Below are 16,714 nucleotides of genomic sequence, written 5' to 3'. Positions count from 1 at the left end.
TACCCTTGGCGGTCCACTGCATGCAATTAATATATTTTGCAAAATTACCCACTTGGTGTGTTAGCATATATTTTGAAAAGAGTTCTTGGTGAGCCGCTCCCTTGTTCTTGGGTGAAATTACTACAGAACTGCTGTGAAATGACTGTGAAATTACATGAAAACGACCTGTATTGATGGAAAAACATGAAAACATTGTTTTCATTTCTGAAAAGCCTCAGCTGTTGCAATGCACCATGGGTGACACATAAAAAATAACTTTTGGGACTAGGTGCCACCCTCGTCTCTAATGAATATTTATAAAACGATTGAACGGCTGTATCCCAAACCATCAAAAGAAACATCTGGCAGTTTGTGCTGAAGTCGTTTCTCATTTGGTACAAATCTGTCCAGCAGTTTTCGTGTTATGGGTGTTTAATCAATGCAATTTATCTCTAAGGGAACATGAATTACACTATGCCAAAAACAAATGGCCACATTACGAGTCCGGCCGTAACCGTGTAAGAAAAACTGGCAGGCTGCCACCAGACCCGGAATTAATTACCGCCCCTGTGATTGCCGGAATCACCGGGGCATTACAACCCCGGTGACCCAGTAATTCCGGCGACGGAATTGTGTTAATCCCCATTCCCATGGAGTCTCCATTGGGATGGGGACCATGGAAACACTGGTTATGTTTATGAAGGAGACAGTGTTTCCATTTCTGTCTACAGGCGGGTGGTGTTACTCCCACCAGGTCAGACCTGGCGGGAGTGACACCACCCACCTGCAGAACTCGTAATCTGCTGGTCCGGAAACAACGGTGGTGGCGGGTTTACCACCACTGTTGTTTCTGGACCAGCATGCTTGTAATGAAGCCCATTGGGCCTCATTACGAGTCCGGTGGAGGCGGTGCCGGAAAAACCGACAGGCTGCCGCTGGACCCGCAGTGAATTACCACTTCTGTGATTGCCGGAATCACCGGGGCATTACAACCCTGGTGACCCGGTAGTTCCGGATGCTGAATTCTGTTAATCCCCATTCCCATGTAGTCTGAACTGGAGGTGAGCTTCCAGTGATGGTTACTTGGCGAGAAGGAAGAGAGAAAGTGAGAGAGAATGGTAGCATATACATCAATGTTCACATACCCTTGCCTGCAGACATGTCTGGTGCCATCTAATAGAAAGACACACACATATATGTTTTCTAGGGCAAACATTTATCCTAATGCAAAATGCAGCACCAGTGCAGAGGTTGTTTAAGCCGGCAGCTGGTGAGCCTCTTTATTAGCAGTACTCTCATTAAGTCATTTTGTTTGGTTTAACCTAATAGAAACACATGTGAGGTAGTCTCTAAGACATGGTCTCTCCCATCAAATCACCCCTTTGACTTTCTTCCAATATACTTCAATGTTTTACAACATGAAGCTATGGTCCTTGTTTGCAAGGGTCATGAGCAGCTCTGTCAACATAAAATATTTTATCATATACCTTTGAAGTGGGAAAGTTTAGAATCCTGGATAAAGTGAGGCATGTGTGGCATATTGTGGGATTCAGTCATTTCTCCCGAAAGTGGAGACTTTCCATGTGAGGCTACGGAGGTGAGCCCACTACACAATTATTCCCTTAAGGGGGTGACTTGTGGGACCTCGCAGGGAGCCCTCTCATGTAGAACAATAGTAACATCAGAACTCCAGAGGCATCCATCAAACCAAGCCACTGTTTCTTATTGTGCTTGAAGACCCAAGATCCAAACTGAGGATCAATGTATTAAAATTACCATGAAGGAGAAGAATGATGTACAAATAATATTGACTACTCAATGGTTGGAAACCAACACGATTGTGATAAAGAAGAATAGAAAAACAACAGTGAGTGATCAACTAAGAGAGAGAATGGATTAGAATCCTTCGCTGGGGAGGTCCCAGCAGACGATCATGAAAAGATAAGATGGACTACTGTCCGGGGGAAGTGGAAACCTGGAATTTCAAACCAGCCAAGTCGGGAGTGCTGAGAGAGACCGGGAGATCCTCTATCAGAAGGAAACCACAATTTGCTTTGGGCAAGAAGCATCAAGGAAGCTGAAAGCCAGAGAGATGTGTGAACGAAAGCCCCGGGTGAAAGAGCGAGTGAAGAGTGGTGGCGTAACCCAGGAGAGGTGAACTGTTCAGTCTGGCAACAACACTGAGACCGCAGGAGTGCTGGAACCGCGAAGAAAGAAAGAGAAGGAGTCTGAGCGAGATTCAAAGCTCTTTTTTTTCTGTTGTTTCAACCTTTGTATTCAGAAGGATTGCCAAATTATTACAAACAAGTTAATCAACAACTCAAATGCATGACATATTCATAAACTATTACAGACACAGATTCAGAAACAGCACAGAATACAATGATCTGAATCCCTTGATCAACAACCAATCATAAATTAATCCCGCAATTAAACACCAAATTCATCAATCCAGAAATCCACAAATTCTGAGGTGATCATTGATGTCATCAATGAAAATGTTCATGCCATCTTTGATGTTGTGGGTGTTAGTCTTAACATTGCACAGTGGTGGCACAAGTTATGGTTGCTTACCTTACCATAACTGGTTGAATTTCTGGGGTTTTTGATTTTACTTGTAACCATAATATCCCTTTAACAATGATTTTCCATTGAATTTGTCAGGTTTTTATTAGTGGAACTTAACCATCACTGAATCTCATGGATTATTAGCAGGATAACCTTAATTTTTCTACATGTTCCCTACATCATACTGACCCCCTGCCACAAATTTGATAGCCACAGAGTCCACGGACTGTGTGACTGTCCACGAACTTCAGACAACATTCACACTGCCCATTAGCAAAGGGTTTACCTTACATTATTGTATCCGTTAATGAGCAAAGACATGTACTTTAAACAGCAACACATATATTTAGCACATTCAAAAATTAAATATGTATACAAATGCTGTACTTAAGAACCCAGAATTACAATTTCATAGGTTGCACAACATAATGGAATGCACCAAGCACAAAGGTGAACTGTACATCTAACAGTATTACCTCAGTGCAACCTGACGGACGGCGGCATCAGCCATGAGCTGCATCAAGCCCGACCATGATTAACTTGCCACGTGGCTTTAATTGAAAAACCCTTGGTGTAACACACCCCCCGTTTACTTTACTTCAACTTGCCTTGAGAAGAATCCTCTGGGTTCGAAACACGTGTTGGCTGACCACCTTTAGACCATGGGCCTCATTACACGGAAGGCGGTAATCCAGGGTGCTATTAGCACCCTGGACCATGCCGGTAAATTACCGGCACCGCCTTGGCGGAAAGGGGATTTACCGCCCCATTCCAAGGTTGGAGGGGCGGTAAATCCGCCTTCCGCCATTGCCCTCCCCCATTCCCATTTCTGCCCCATAGGGCTCTATGGGAATGGGGAAGGCGCTAATTACGGCACCGCAATTTTGCGGTGCCGTAATTAGCTCCGAGGTCCCTTAGCGGGTTGGTACTTAACGCCTGCAAGAAGCAGGCGTTAATTCCTCCAACCCGCAAAGGGACCTCGTAGTACGGCGGTAAGGGTTAACGGTCACCGTTGCCATGAACGATCACCGTTAACCCTTACCGCCGTCCGTGTAATGAGGCCCCATGTGTCTATACTACAGAGAATAAAGAAACACTTTTTGAAATACTGCATCCAGGGTTAGAATTTTCTTATTCATAAGATTCACCGAAAAACCTCTATTTGCAAGGTAACCAGGACTTTCCACTATTTCCATACAAGAGGTGTGGGTTCACCTCTTCCCACCTGTGACCTTGCACAGAGATATTGAGACCATCAGAGCAAACACAGAGCCTAGAACTGAAGTGTTAATTTCTCGAGCCCACCCTTCCCCCTCTGTTTCTTGTTATGTACATGATTTGTAAAAAATAGCACTATTGGTTTTCTTTAAACACAAATGGCAAGTTCCCTGGAGTGGTTGGAAGAACATTTCCCCCATGATAAAATGAGTGAAGGAAACAACTCCAATGGTACAGAATACAATTTTTAAACCAGAAAAAGTGATGTAAATTGTTTGACATGTCACTAAAACATGGTTTTCTTTTTAACAGTGCATAGTGCAAATGAAGAAGGTGGACCCAAATTACTTTTAAATGACCAAGAAGATGGCCACAGACAGCCCGTAACTCCAAATGCAGAAAATGAACTAGTAAACCTAACTGCAAACATTTTAAATTAAACAATAATTTTGTACAGTTAATGACATTTGTTAAAAATCATGTTAAAGAAAATATTCAATAACACTGCCCTACTTGTACCTATGCCGATTCACCCTCTCCCAACCAATCATCCCCATCAAATTCCTTAAATCAAAGATGCTACCTCAATTCCTTCCTCCCCTCATGAACAGTCTGTAGAAAACCCAAATTCCCCAAATATGTTTCCCATTCTGCTACCCCATTCCCTTCTTAATTTATTGCATTTGTTTGTCTTAATAAATATGTATGTGTGCACTGTTGGTGCATGTGTTTTTTTTAAAGCCCCACTTGGAGTCCTCAGACAGTGCGACTGTCCGGTTCGTCTGCAACCAAAATGGAGGTGTCCCCGAACAGCGCGCCTGTCTGGAGAAGTCCGAAAGGGTGTGCTGCACTTTAAAGTTGTTTGGGGACCACGGCCCTGTCCTGTAGACACTTGGACGCATGCACATATGATCTCATTGTGCCCCTGAACACCACAACTGTCCGGAACTGTCCGCTTGCACCTGTCACACTTTTAATTAGTTCAGGGACTCTGTCTCTGTCCTGCAGACACTTGAATGCATGCACATCTGATATTGCTGTGCGCCCGAACACCACGTCTGTCTGGAGCTGTCCACTCGCACCTGTCGCACTTTTAATTCGTTTGGGGGCCCCGCTCCAGTCCTACGGACACTCACATGCATATTCACACCATCTCCCACGCAATAGGTGTCTGCAAGACAGCCGTCCTATCAGCGGTTTTCTGGAGACATCATCATGTGACTGCGCCCACGCTGCACATCTGGAGTATCCGTGGACACTGTCCATACGCCCGGGCAGTTAAAAACACAATTTTTGGCAAAATCAGGGTGTTTAAAGCTGAAACCTCACCCTTACAGAGGTCCTAGACCATTTCCTGGTTGATCTAGTAACATTTTGTAACTTTTTTAGCCCTACCTGTGGATCGAACTGAGAGACCCAACCACTGCTGCTCCCCTTTGTGTTTCTGGCTGTCCAGGAGAGAACACCTGCTGCTAATTTGACATATTGCTGTTTCTACTTTTGTGCTTCTGTACAGAATGGAATCCATGGCTACTGCAGTTGCTCCACCACCACCATCTGGAGGGCCTGGAGAGGGGAACAGGCTTGGCGATACAAAGGTGGATCGAGAGGAGGAAGGGGATCAGGTAGTGGAAATCCCTCTCACCAGCTCCCAGCATGAATCTTGCATGTGGAGGCTTTTTACCGGCTGTATACTAATCGACCTTTTCACAATTGACCTTGGGAGAATTGACCTCGGGAGAATTTACCTAATTTAGAAGGTCAATTAGGACATATATGCAGGGAAAACCCCCCGCAACCCCCTAACCAATCCAAAAAACCCTGCAATCCCCCACCTAATCCCCTTATATTATTTTTAGTCCAAAACCAACCCAATAAATATATATAAAAAAACTAAAATAATATAAAGGTCAATTGTGCAGAAGATCAATTAGGACCACTATAATTAGGTCAATTGTGCAAAAGTTCAATTGTAAAAGGTCAATTTGGGTAATACCCCAGGGCTATAATGGCCCTGTATTACTCCATTGCCAGGTGCCGGAACAATTCACAAGTTTGGTGACAGCCTGGTGGTTTTACCGGCAAGGCTACCGCCAAACTTGTAATGAGGCCCACTGAGGGCAAAGTTGTACTCAGTCACGGAAAACCGGGTATGTATAGCTACAGGACATCCTCTATGCGGTGACACCTAAGGCTGAATCATAAGGGAGCGGTGGAAAGGTCGTACCTTTCGAAGGGGCGAGTAGATTGACATCCACTATTACATTTTCATCATCCACACCTGCGACCACATGAGACACTCCGGTGGGGCAGAGGATATCTGCGGAAGCCTCACAAGCCATACATGACACAGTCAACCCTTACCTTTCGAGGAGCACAGTGCTGTGTATGTACTGTGACACACCCAGTTTCGAAGTGCTTACAAGGCTGCGGTCCAGGAGCATGAAAAACACTGTCCCCTACCTAATTAATGCCCACCCAAAATCTTCCTCTCTCCACCTGCCCCTTTGTCCCTGTGGTTGGTGCCCTTCCCCACCCTCTCTTCCCTCCCCTCCCTTTTGTCTCCTGTGAAAAAAAGCCAAAGAAAATATAAAACACAAAACATCCCCCCAAAAAAGGTTCTTTTCAGAACCACCTTTCACAGTTCAAAAATAGAAATACCAAAAAAAGGTGCAGGCCCCTACACAGATTCTGAAGTCCCAAAAATATGGCTGGTGGTGCCATCAAAAACATTACAATCTTTTGTGTGGCAAAGTGGTGGCTGTGAAGATAACCTTTTCTTTTATATTTTTTGTTTTTGGAAAGTTTTTTTTAAGTTTTAAAGGAAACTAAACAACATTCTACTGAACTAAACTTGTCAGTGCAACTTGCATAACAATAGGTATTTTGTTTTTCGCCATTCTTCCATGCATGTTTTGTCCCACCTACTGGAAAATTCATTCTGTGTTTACAAAAAGTGCTTTAAAGCATGTTGAATATTTTGCAGAAAAAGCTGATTGCCAGCATCAGTAAGATGTACTCCAACTCTGCAAAAATTATTGGTAATAACAAATTTAATATTTTCATTATCGAAAGACAACATCTCCCAAAAATGCACAAACAGCCTTGTTGACATTGCGCCTCGCTTACTCCATTTGCTGACCAAATGAATTGGAGTGCAGCCACATCTGTCTCTGGGTAATGCGAGAAAAAAATTAGTCGGGAGTCCAGGAACATGTCTATCATTTTACCAAATGTCTCCTTCATTGCAAACTGCAGTGAAATCCTAGGTACATGGCCTAAACTGTTTCCTCCACAATAAACAATGATAATGTCCGGATGTTAGAGCGTGACCAAATTGACACAAAATGGGAGCAAGTCCACCCACTTCATGCTGCACACTCCATAACACTTCACATCAACAAGATGAAATCCAAGATGTTCAGCCACTCCACACTGCTCTGCATCTACCTACAACCAATGGATCCACGTGTCCCCCAAAAACCACACGCTCAGCATCCTGAAGGACACATCCATACCCATAGCCATCTGCACTCCTCTCAGCAAACCGACCTTCTGCCACACTCTCTCCTTGCTTGCCACACTCAGTAAACCTGATTGGCTAATCCCTTGGACTGCACAGTCCCCTTTCAATGCCTGAGATAATCAAAAGTCCCAGATGTGGCACGTTCTATCAACGGACTACTACAGTGTCCACGGACAGATCGTTCAAATCAAGCGGTTGGTGAGAGAAATGAAACACAAGGGGCCTCATTATAAAGTTGGAGGTAGCCATGGTGCTTTTAGCACCATGGCTACCCCTTTACCGCATTCCGGGTCCGGGTTATCGGAATAGGGACTTACCAGCTCATTCCAACCTTGGAGGACCCGGTAAGTCCACATTCTGAGAACCATTCACCATTCCCATTCCAGCCCCCATAGGGCTCAATGAGAATGGGGATGGAGCTAATAAGGGGCCCGCTAAGAGCAGGCCCCTTATTAGCTCCCTGGTCCCTTAGCAGCTTCCGCTAACGGTGCCTGGTAAATCCAGGCACCCTTATCGGGACCTGCTAAGGGACCTTGTAAGGCAGCGGTAAGGGGTTAATGGCAAGGGCATGCTTACCGTTGCCGTTAACCCCTTACCGCCAACCTCATAATGAGGCCCACGGTGCTGGCTCTGAAAATAATCTTTTTTTAATTTTTTTGGGGGGGGTTTTACGATTTTCTTTTCTAGACCTACTCACATGCACTGTACATCATTTCATAAGAACTTTCTAAGTGCATTCTGAATCCGTTAAAGTGATGCCATCACAAACATAAGGACTTTCACCATTCCCTAGAACATTGTTATTTGGGAACGATGACATCTCAACACTGCACAAAAAAGAAGATATGCCTTTGGTGACAACACACCTTCCTGTGTCTTGTTGAGAACAGAAGACATTGGGGCAGGTCCATAGTGCCCTAGGTGGTATATGGCAAAATATCACCTTTGCACATGGAAATAGATGCATTCGTGCCTTCAGCAATTCCTTCACTGCACTCTGAAAACATATTGCACTAACATAACCCAAATACAGTCCTCCACAATGCACCGCAACGACATGTGGAGTGTTGAAAAAAGCTATATTTTTACAAAGTGCAAATACACCTTTCAAATTTCACCCAGCATACCACACCACAAAGCCTCGACTCCCTCCAATCCAAAATTGGCATAAATGACACATATTGCTGTACATCTGTACAAATTAGTCATTAAACAATCTCCCACCATCCACACACTGAGTCGTTCATCTCTGCAACCAGAGCCATCTTCACTACACACAGCAATGAAATAAATAGTACCATCTCATCTTATAAAGCACAACCAGAACATCTGTTTCGCTAATCCCCACAGTCCCCTTTCCATGACAAGCATCCTGAAAAGACCTGGATATTGAACGCAGTGTCCGTGGACTACTGCACTCTCCCTGGACCCTGTAACACTGATCATCCCTCCCTGCCTTTCCACTTCACTCTTTGCAGTACTTCCTCATTGGCTACTGTTAAGCAGTCACACACCCACCCACCAATCACATCCAAAAACTCCTCATCTAGCTCTGTCATCTCAGTTCAAAATGTCAGATGTACTGTTCAACACTCAGAGTACAGGTCTCCTGTTATTCCCAAGCATCTGCATCTAAAACTACTGTAAAACTCTGCAAGAGTCAACACAAAGCACAGGTATGCATATATTTTTAAATTGCATTTCCAACTCTTTTACAAATGGATATCAACAGGGTTCCTACCACTTAACCTGCATTAACATACTCAATTATCACACTCTCGTTTGCCCCACCTCCTGACATCAAATGACACTCACTTACAATGCTGTGTAGTTGCAAACTTTTCTTTTAATGAACATTTTCATAACACTTTCAAAACACATATTTGCAATTTCAGCAGCATTCTCTGTGTCTTTTTTGTGGAACAAAAACCACATTTGAAACATTTCCACAGAATGTTTTGGTGCCAGATCCTGTGTGATACTTCAATATATTTTCCAAGACACGCATCCTTGCCCATATCACCCATTTTAAAGTACAAACTGTTATATTCTTCTTTCATTCTGTCACTTGTAAAACCACTTCTCCCACTAACAAAGCTGCACTAAAACTTGGCATGTACATGGAATGAAAAAATGACAAACTCCAGTGTATTTTGATATGATATGATATGATTATTTATTTATATAGCGCCTATACACAATGTGTTTCAAAGCGCTTCAAGGCAAGGGAGGGAACAAGGGAAAATACAACCACATTCTTACAGGCCAAGAACAGTAAGGATGTGAAAGTAACTATCGTACTCGGCCTGACGACATTTCAGATAGTGCAAGAGCTGAGCTAAGACATAGATAAGGAAGGGAGGGGGAGAGTGGGAAGGAAATGGAAACAGACAGGCGACTACCGTACTAGGCCTGACGGCATTTCTGGTGGAACCGGAGAAAAACAAAAGGTGAGGGAGAGGGGTGCAGAAAGGGAGGGGAGGAACAAAACAAGCGACTATCATACTAGGCCTGACGACATTTCAGATAGTGCTGGAGGGGTGGTGGGGAGGAAAAAACAGTAATGGGAGGGTGGAGGAAACAGACGAGGTTGCTATCATATTAGGTCCAGGGACAATTCTGATAGAGTAAGTGCATAGAAGAAAGTAAGGGGAGGAGATAGGAAAATGGAGAAGGGAAAGGAGGAGAGAAAAGAGATTAAGCAGTCAACAAGAGTGGAGAAGCAAGCGTGGAGAGTGAATACAATTGCAGATAACTTTTCATTTTTAATTTCTGCACTATTTCAAGGAAGACAAATAAATGCATGTGTACATTTACAACAGTGCTATGTGTAATTTTTAATAAATAAATGAAACAAAATGGAAACATTTTCTACAACATATTGCAATAACACTCGCTTTGTGCAATAGCTAATGCAAATAGTGCAACAACCACTCCACACTTTCAAAACTCCAGCCCCATAGGGCATACTTATCACAGTACCACCAGCTCCATTACCAACGCTGCCGGTGCTCCCATGTCCCCATTCCCATACAGTTATATGCAACTCCATAGTAACAGAGACTAACATTTTCCAACACCTGGCTTTCTGGGCAAACATGACCTGTAATGTCCTAGTGACACTGGGAAGCTAGCTGTCAAACAATTATTAGGAATCTGCTGGTAACCCATCTGCAGCAATGGCATTGTTACAACCATACTTGTAATTACGTCCAATGTTACTAACTTTTCTTCCCAACAACTCCTCCTACGTTGCAAAATAATGTCTTCTTGTACTACAATTACTTTGCCATTACCACACATATCCACTCATTTTCTTCTTTCCCAATTGCAGTGAACAACAGCCTCCTGAAAGAAAACAACATCTCTCCTAGAAGACAACAATCTGAAAAAAACTTTTCTTCACATCCTACAAAGTAATTGCACGCGTATAGTAGTATGCTTTCTGATACTCATACAGTACAGTGTAGCTGCATACTAGCATACAAAATTCTTTCCAAATCAACATTTACTTCACTCTTAATCATTACACCTCAGCAGGTACACTCTTTGGGCCTCATCACGACCTCGGCGGTAACCCTTAAATCCGGCGGTAGCACTATTACCGCCGGATTTAAGGGTCCGCCGAATCAGGGCCTCGGCGGATTTCGCCCCAGCTCTGAGCTGGTGTGAAATCCGCCGAGAATTCGCGCTATTACCGCCGGCGGGAAATCCGCCGGCGGTAAGAGCGTGAAAATTCCCCATTGAGCCCAATGGGGAATAGGGCATTCCCGAATGGGCTCAATGGGGAATGGGGACTTCCAAGTCTGCTCAACTCATGATCCCGCGCTATTAGCGCCGGGGGCTATGGCGGTCGCGCTAATAGCCCCCGCGCTAATAGCGTTACCGTTACCGCCCAAGTCGTGATATTCTCATCTGAACACCACTAACATAACACGCACTATTATTGAGAAAACATTGTAATGTCCTTACTTATTCATGCACACTACACTATCTTACGCACTAACCCAAGCCCTTCACACATCTACACACACAACCACTCTTACAACCTTCCCAACCAGAACTAACAGCCCATTGCACAATCACCCAGCCCTCTATTTATGTCTGCCCTCATCTTCACACACTCGTTCACAATGCAGGCAAATACATTCCACAACTTTCGATCCCACACTTTCCTTCTTTCTCCAACAAACAGAACAGAATGCCTACTAAAAAGCAACTCTGTAGAAAACAAGAAAAAAATAGAGCAGATAAAACTAAAACCTGTAACTACCTAATTGTTTTCAAGTATTTTTCTAGGGCAGCTTCAATGTAACCCTAAAGTAAGCACGCTTAACCACTGTTCCAGCGCCTCGATGTCTGCGGGCTGTTTGTGCGCTTTACAAATTCAAATAAATAAATAAATAAAAGCATGCAAAATACTCATCTACCTCTAGCAAAATGTATAGCAAACGTTCAAACAAAAATGCTAATACAGTCAGTCAACAAAACTGAACCAACTAGCAGTAAAAAAACGCGGGCTTCTCTTACAAAAAGTAAAGATTTAAAAAAATGTATAAAGAAGAATAAAACTACTAATAACACTAGCACTACATCTACCAATGTCAATGTAGCCATGGTTAAGTATTCCCAAAAATGTATTTTACAAAAAATGGTCCACCGTAGAGTACTTAAAAAAACAGCAGAAAAGTCACGCTCAACCCTTAGAAATTACTGCAGAAGATTAATCCTGGAAGCTCTCATTGACAGCGCAATGCTCCTCAAAAGAACATTGTTTATATGAATGTTAACCAGAATGAAACCACTAACAAAATTAATCAGTAAAATACAAAAAGTACTTCTAAACCTGTGCAATGTCAACATAGATACCTTTTCGAACTTCTGTAAAGTTGAATGGATTCACACAAGCAGTACAGAAACATATTTCAATAAAGAGGCATATAAACAAGATCAGAAAACCCCAATTGCCATTCATAGTAGTGGCTGAGGGTATGAAATGGTAGACAAGGCCATTATGGCACAAGAAACCCTCATTCAATAAATGTCCCAAACAAACTTACAATCAACTAACTATTCATTCCACCGAACAAATCCGTCCAGTCCACAAATGGCCTTACATATGGAGACAATCATTTACGTCTTTACGCCAATTCCTCAATCACTATGTGAAAGTAAAAGACAAAATTAGAATAAAACTGTTGCAAACCATGGACTTTTATCCAGTGCACAATTACACTGGACTGCGAGGAGATTCATTATCCTGCATTTCAGGACCTGCTTGCAAAAGCACCTTCCATCATATCAAGATGTTAGCAACACACCATTCCACTATACAGAATCTTCTCCAGAGTATGTACTATGCAAAAATTCCTGCTTTCAAACTGCAGCATATTAATAACATTCTCCTAGATGGCACATCTGAAGAACTCTTTCAACAACCACAACCAAAGTAAATATTTTGGAAGTGAATATAACTTAGAAAATTCATTAACTTTAGAGAAGAGTAGCGACAACTTTACAAATGCCATTCTTCTAATAAACACGTACAAAAAAATGAAATAGCAAAGTTTAAAGGCATATCTGCTGAAGTACCAACTCAAGTATGTGTGTGTTGTCACAGAAATGTTTATAAAAAGAGCACGAAAACTGTATATATAGCGTACAAAATAGAAGACAATGGGGGTCATTACGAGTTATGAGGTAACCATGTCGCTATTAGCGGCATGGCTACCACCTTACCGGATACCGGGTCCGGGTTTCTTGAATGAGGAATTACCGGGCCATTCCAACCCATCCCCATTCCCATTCGAGCCCCCATAGGGGGATATGGGAAGACGGGCCCGTTGTTAGCACCCTGGTCTCCTTGCGAGTCCCGCGAGCAGAACTTGTAATGAGGCGGTAAGGAGTTGACGGCTCCGGCACCTTTACCGGTGCTGTTAACCCCTTACCGCCTACCTCATAATGACCCCCAATGAGGAATCTCAATGGTTCCAATTAGCTATATACCTTATAACAGAAAACAAATACAAAATAACTAACCCCTCAATACTTTGCACATACTGCAGTACAAAGCCTGATAATAACCAAATGCCTTCACAGGTTATCACTAATGTTCCCACTTCCAAAACCTCTCCAATAGCTTAATGTGTATGATAGCATTATAATCCAAACAGTACACCCATTTCAAGCTATAATACACCTTCAACCCAAAACAGCCAAATTGCAGCAACTAATAGACTCAGTCAGCCCTGCAATATCTTAAAGAGAACAATGAGTACTACAAAGATATAAACATTGAACAAAAGTGAAGGGAACCCACTGAAATAATTTAGGATTCCTCACCAGCTGGCCAATTTGAATTTGTAGATCCTATCACTGCATCCAATATTTTAGACAGTATACAATTCACCCACTACAATCCAAAGGCACCATACACGATGCACTAGAAACATATCAAATGCGTCAAGACAAAGGATCTCCAATCAGCATATGGAAAGAAAATGCAGAAGCACAATCCTTTCCTATACTCTTTCCTACAAGAAAAGGGGGAAGACATGATGAAGGATGCGCACAAATAACAGCATCAAAATAGCGCTCTTTACAAATATTTTCTAAAGACCCCAGATTCAGACAAAATGTTTAATACTTATTCCACATCCTGTTCGAAAGTGAACTAGCAACTCTATGTTACAGAGTTGCACACACATTGAAAACAGGTTCCAATGTTGTATACATGTCTGATACCCCACTACTTCAAAAGATAAAAGACAAAGATGTAGTTCTGCAATCATGTATGACAAATATCTTGCCTAACATGCATGGTACAAAGGAATACTGGTTCCAACGTCACGCTGATGTACAGTGTATGCTAGGGAACCTTGGCCCACCCACAGGGTTTGTCACTAAGTTGTATAGAATATGCATGGGTGGACTTGAATTACTTCCTACAAATATCTAACCAAAAAGAAGGGATAGACATTGAAAAAAAACAGGAGAAATCAGGTCTCTAGACCATGTAAATGTATCAAGATTCTTTCCCCACCGCTTTATTGCCATGCTGCACTTCATCTGTAATAAAAAGAAATGCCTTTTCTCAGAGAAGTGAAACACTTCTTTTAGGAGAACAGAAGATCAATCCAGAGGAGCACCACACATCCACATGCTTTTGTGGATAAAAGATGCTCCTAAATTTGCTCATGACAGTGATGCCACTGTTTTGCAGTGTATTCTCAAATATATAACCTGCGACATCCCTTCAGAAACCACACACAAGGCCTCATCACGACTTTGGCGGTAACCCTTAAATCTGGCGGTCGCGCTATTACTGCCGGATTTAAGGGTCTGCCAAATCAGGACTTCGGCGGATTTCGCCCCAGCTCTTGGCTGGGGGGAAATCCGCTGAACATTTACGCTATTACCGATGGCGGAAAATCCGCCGATGGTAAGTGCGTGAATTTTCCCCATTGAGCCCATGGAGAATGGGGCATTCCCAAATGGGCTCAATGGGGAATGGGGAATTACATTACTGCTGAACTCGTGATCTGGCGCTATTAGCGCCGGGGAGTTCGGTGGTAGGGCTAATACCGCTGGCGGTAATACCACCGGCATTACTGCCAAAGTGATGATCAGGCCCATAGTCAGCTATATACACAAATTGTACGCTTCCGAAAATGTAAGTGTGGCAAATGCTGCCAATGCAGATATAAAAACAAAGTTAAATACTACACCAAATGCCTCTTTGGTTTCCCTAGACCAGTTTCCGTACAAGGACAAGTTAAAAGCTTCATGTCTTCTGTTAGACACAGTATGAAAGGCAAATGGCCTAAAACCACATACTGCATTAAAAGAAATGAAGCTTCAAAGTACATACATTATTACAATACAATAATTGCCCTCTTGTGGAATGCAAACAAAGATAAATGCATTGCAAACAATTCCACTGCTGTTGCAAGATATGTCACAGCCTACATAACCAAAGCTGAGCAAACAGAGCTAAAAGACCTCTGGGATGACATATCATCTGACAAAACACTGTCACAAAAATTGTACAGCTTTGGCATAAACATCCTCTCCCATAGAGAATGTGGATACTACGAAGCTGTGAACCCTTTAACAGGCACAGCCTTATATGGCAAATCTGAACACACTGGGCCTCATTAGGACCCAGGCGGTAAGGGGTTTACGGCGGCGTAAACAGCGCCGACCCTTACCGCCTGATTCCGAGGTCCCTTAGCGCCATGGAGGTTTTAACACCTGCTTTTAGCAGGTGTTAAAATCCATGGCGCTAAGGGACCTTGTTGTTAATTACGCCACCGTAATTTACGGTGGCGTAATTAACGCCTTCCCCACTCCCATTATGCACTATGGGGCAAAAATGGGAATGGGGAAGGGTAAATGGGGATTGGGGACTTACCGCCCCGCCAACCTCGGAATGGGGCGGTAAGTCCGCCAACCACCATGGCGTAAACATAGTTTACGCCATGGTGGTAAAGGTACGACCAAGGCGGTAACTTACAGCCTGGGTCGTAATGAGGCCCTTAGTCTGGCTAAGCCTTGGTCCTGTTGCATCTGGAAAAAGAGTGCTGAAATCCTACCGAGACATAGAAACAATATCCAAAAATGATTCCAACAGCCAGGATATTTTGAAAAACAATGTATTAGACACATACTACCCAAACGGAAGTACTGCTTTGGAAAACATGTGCCCATACCACATAGCCCAATATATCTCCTACAAGAGTAATGTTAAACCAGATGAAAAAAGATGGAAATTACATGGGTTCCACTTTTGAAGAAAGTCTCATTAAACTTACCAAACTCAGCCTAATTAATCATATGAAGTTATCATTTAAAACACCTCAACATAGAGAACTTTACTACATGTCCCTACTCCAACATTTTAAATCATGCAGAAAAGAAGAGGATGTATTAGGCACACATGAGTCATTTGAAGTTGCATTCAATTCAAATGAAAGCAGTATAACAAATGTCAATTTCAAGCTATAAAAAACATGCTGGACAATGAGCGCCAACAAGTGTGAGAAGTTCCACTTGGAGAGCCACTCATAGTAAATGAAGCAGAATTGGCCATGACTGAAATGGAAAACACGATGGGGGTCATTACGACCCAGGCAGTAAGGGGTTAACGGCGCCGGTAAAGGTGCCGGAGCCGTCAACACCTTACCGCCTCATTACGAGCCTGCTCGCGGGAACCCGCTAAGGACGTCTGGTCAGACCAGACATTCTTAGCGGGGCCCACGAGCAGACCAGGGTGATAAAAATGGACTTGTTATTAACAGGCCCATTGTTAGCACCCTCCCCATTTCCATTGAGCCCTATAGGGGCTCAAATGGGAATGCGGATGTGCTGGGGTCAGCTTCCCTGAATGGCGAAATACTGGGCCCTCCAAGGTCAGAATGGCTT

The 16,714-nt window shown here is 43.2% G+C and overlaps 1 protein-coding gene across 1 annotated transcript in view; it reads right to left on the bottom strand.

Moving 5' to 3' along the window:
• The window catches only part of GALNTL6 (polypeptide N-acetylgalactosaminyltransferase like 6), a 2,999,321-nt gene that overhangs the window by 1,443,418 nt on the left and 1,539,189 nt on the right, over nt 1-16,714 (bottom strand). The window lies entirely within an intron of this gene.

The sequence above is a fragment of the Ambystoma mexicanum genome, chromosome 6q, assembly GCF_040938575.1.
Source record: "Ambystoma mexicanum isolate Mex_15411 chromosome 6q, UKY_AmexF1_1, whole genome shotgun sequence".
Classification (NCBI taxonomy): domain Eukaryota; kingdom Metazoa; phylum Chordata; class Amphibia; order Caudata; family Ambystomatidae; genus Ambystoma; species Ambystoma mexicanum.
Note: the sequence above shows the minus strand (reverse complement) of the source record. Positions and strands in the feature narration are given on the sequence as shown.